Genomic DNA, 4,189 nt, shown 5'->3' with positions numbered 1-4,189 from the left:
ACCTTTCTCTCGAAAACTCGTAACGCCGACTCAACAGATGTTGCCATCGTCCATAATTCAGCACCATATAGCAGGACGGTGATGATGAGTGACTTGTAGAGTATAGCCTTTGTTCGTAGGGGGAGAACTTTACTTCTCATTTACCTAATCACTGTAAATGGAAATTTGTTAGAGCATTATATACTTGTCTGTAAGAGTTTTTCATGTTCCAGGTTAGATCCAAAAGGTGGCCTTTCAAGAAACTTCTAGATAGATGTTTTCTTTAATTAAAAACTTCGCAAAGATCCAATGAGTTTATGCTTTTCTCATTCTCTCTTTAATCACTTTAGTTACAGAAATACCTTCTTTACATTCATTGGGTGAGTAGAGTAAATAACCAGTACTATACAGCCTATATAGCCTTAAAATCTTTAAATTCGCTCCATAATTCGTAGAAGTACGGTATTTTTGTGTGTTTTGTACAGAAAATGATTCGAGGTGGGAATTCCGTTGTGCTTATATAATAACTTGAGAAAGATTGCGTGGAATGTCGTTATGCTTTTACGGTATTTTATCCAAGATTAGTACTCTAAGATAAGGGTAGAAATTTTTTGTTGGTGGTGATGTCTGTATAGACAGTAGAATATCCAAATGCAGCCTAAAGGAGTAATATTCATTTTTCAGCTTTAATGAGACAAAATCAGAAAATCAAGAGAGATCTTTGTATTATAATATTTCAAGAAAATCTTGTATATTTACAACTAGAAAGACCTTAGAATTAAGATAAAGTAAACCAATGAGAACACTCAATGCAAATGCGTTGTAGGCTGCTTAGAAGAAAGTGCACAAGAGTTCGAAAACAGTTCGAAATGAAAAAACATTAAGTGAATGAAAACAGTTAGTAGGTGGTCTCGCTATGTCTTCAACTAACGGTTGTTGCTCTAAAACACTTTTCATTGATTGCGCTAAGTTGACCCAGAAATCGATTGATTAATTACATACAACTCGCTTTAAAAACGAAAAATTTACTCTTCTAATGAGCACCTGAAAGCTCCCACTCACCTCCGTTCCGTAGTTGCCGTTCCCACACTGTCACTCAAATGCATATAACATCCATCAAGTGCTTTCTAGATGTATCTAAAAATCATGTTCACAAACAAACACATCCGACTAAAGTGCGATATATTCTAAGCCATACGAAAACAAAAGCTCCCGCAGTCGATTCAGCCTAAAAGCAACGTTTATAAAACAATTTATTTGTGGCTCATTTAAGGCACTAACGGTGTTAACACCTTTTCTGTAGCTTGTACTAATTAATATTGAGTAAAGTGATTGCTGGGGAGAGAGAGCGGCAAGTAGCGCTGTTGGTGGGAGAGCAGGAGGTGCGTGTATTGGACAAGGCACGCATGCGCGTCGTAGAATAGATTTCCAGCAGCCGCACTGTGTGTGGCAGCAACAAAGTGTAGTAGAAGCGCAGAGACGAGTAAATAAACGGAAATCGGTCAGTGGGTATTTCGGCGCACAATAAATGCGAGCAGCGCGCAGTTGGAAGTGCGAAGCAGTAAAAAGCTAACTGTTTTCACACACACACACACACACATATATATGTTTTTTACAAAACTGAACCAAAACGAAAGAATTTCTTTGGCCACAAGCATTAAGGAGGTGGCGGCGTGCCGCAGGCTTACATTGGCGGCTGCCAAGCGTAGCTTTAAAATGAAAATTGTGTTTTTCTGCTTTTGAACAAAAAAGCTAGAGCAAAAAACAACCGAAAAAAATGGTAAAAGAAAGCGCATCTCATATTATTGACGTGCCTTTGTCGACTGATTGACTCGCTTAGTAAGTGACCACCTTCATGTAAACAAATGCTCATTGGCTTGTATGTATGGGTGTGACTGATTGCCGGATAGGCGACGTGAGTGCATCATTGATTGGCTGACTTTCATTTGCCTACACACAGTTAGTTAATGCCTCATTATGTTGCATCTGTGTATGTGTGTAGGTGCGTGCAACAACTCCACAGCATGAATGGTTGCATTAAAGAATGAATGCAATCACAGTCAAAAACGATTAATCAATCAAATGCTCATTGCTGCCAGATGGACACAAACAAAACGCGCTTCACATTTATATATACTATACATGTGTTTGTATGTACTTATGTGTATTTGATTTGTTTTATAATCTTCATTTAAGTTTTGTAAAATAATACTTTTTTCTACGACGCTGACGACCGTTTTGTGTATACGTGTTGACACGGTTTTATGCCCAACACCTAAAGTCTCAAGTATGATTTATGCTTTTAAAATTTTATGCAATATGGCTTGATTCGAGTTCCGAAAAGCAAACTAAAAATATTAAAATTCCAAGTGGGGTTTGTGTCTTGGCTTAAAGGAACTTAGCTGGAATATAATCGGTGAAAATAACGATACTCACAGAACAGGTCTATATCAGAGTTCATATCGAAGGTTTTCTCAATTTGTATATGCAAATATTTTGAAACCAGATAATTTTGTTTTTTCCAGAAATAATTCAGTATGATTACGAGCCAAGTACAAGCTTTTTCATGATCTTGGCTGTCTGAGTTGTCGAGGAACCTCATCAAGTCAAAATAGTTTTCTTTTGAAACTTTTTTTTTGTAATTCGAATGCTCTTTAGTAATATATTGTCACATCTGAAGCCCTTTGTTATCACTTAGCGGTCTACAATCGATTTTAATTGAGTTTTTTTTCCTTCCAATGATTTTTGACAGATTAAGGTTATGAGAAATAATTCTGTTTCGGATATACTCAATCCTATGTTGAAATTTAGCCTCTGAGTTGCATTTCTCCCTGGTTTGGCTTTAACCATAATATTTTTTATCAAAATAAATATAGTCACATTTGCTGTGCCAAATAATCAGTGAAGTGCCACGAGTATCATACTGCGTCTTATGTTCCAAAATTTGTAGAGTCTATATATAAAAGTAAGTATATTAAAAATAGCATTATCTAAGAGACCATTTCAGACTTGTCTTATGAGGAAATTCATGGAACATGTGACAGTAAGATATCGCCCATATGAGTTCATTAACAACCAAGACAATAGAATAAACAGATTTCAGTTTCAAGAGAGAACTCTCTTTCTCTTTTCTCGCCTAAAATTTAGTGGAATAATGTAACATTTTGAAGAAAAATTTATTTTTTTTCTTTATAAAGTGCAATTAGATCAAAAAATTGTTCACTTGGTTTGGAATACGACCAATTGATCAATAAATTTTCTGATTTCTTCACAACATATATAAAAAAATCTCCTTCGGGATCCGAATAATGTCTGACCATACAGATTTCCAGATTTGACTGATTTTTGTGAGGTTATCTAAAAAGCTAAGTAATTGGCAGTAATTCTTGGAACATTAACGAGCTCCAGGCAAAATTAGTGCCAAAATCTTCGTTATATATATATATTTTACATCTGAATAGAGTTCCCAAAGGTAATGAGTAAAAAAAGCTAATATTGCTGTTAAAATTTCTGATACTCGAAAAGGTAATCAGAAAATAAAATAAACCATATAAATCGTCCATTTAAATGCAAGTAAAATGAAAAAATCTCAGATATAATCTTCTCAAAGATGAGAATACGACATCCTTCTTTAACCATATTTGACCTCTTCCTCTCTATACCATCTCTACTACTTATTTGAGGTTTTTACTTCAAAATTGTACATATCATAGGCCTTATTAAGCAGAAAACCCTCAATCTCTTCTATAACTATTGCTCATAAAAATTTCGATTCCACTCGTTGTTTACACCCACTTACGCTTTTAAACCTCGAGTGCACTATCATGCCACCATGCCATACCAACTTTGCCTCCCCGTGAAGTAGGCAATTTTGTGCGGTCAGCGGGTGTGCTTTGCGTCGCGCATTGCGTTGCACTTGCTGCTTTGTGCCCTGTTGTCTTGTTGCCGCAGCAACGCCAACTCACCACAACTCATTAATTGCTGAGGTGCGGCATGAAAACTGAACGCATCAATTTTAGAGAAATAATCAAATGATGCGTTAATGAATTGGGCGTCAAATTGTTGTTTAACGCTTTTGTACGAGTGCCACAAATACCACGGCGTATATGTGAGTCTCCGTATGTTTGCGTGTGCTTATGACCTCTTTGGGAGGCAATATTTTTGTTGGCCATTTGCAGGTGTTTGAAAAATGAGTGAGGGCTTTATTGCA

This window comes from Bactrocera neohumeralis, chromosome 3, assembly GCF_024586455.1.
Source record: "Bactrocera neohumeralis isolate Rockhampton chromosome 3, APGP_CSIRO_Bneo_wtdbg2-racon-allhic-juicebox.fasta_v2, whole genome shotgun sequence".
In the NCBI taxonomy this organism is placed as follows: Eukaryota; Metazoa; Arthropoda; class Insecta; order Diptera; family Tephritidae; genus Bactrocera; species Bactrocera neohumeralis.
Note: the sequence above shows the minus strand (reverse complement) of the source record.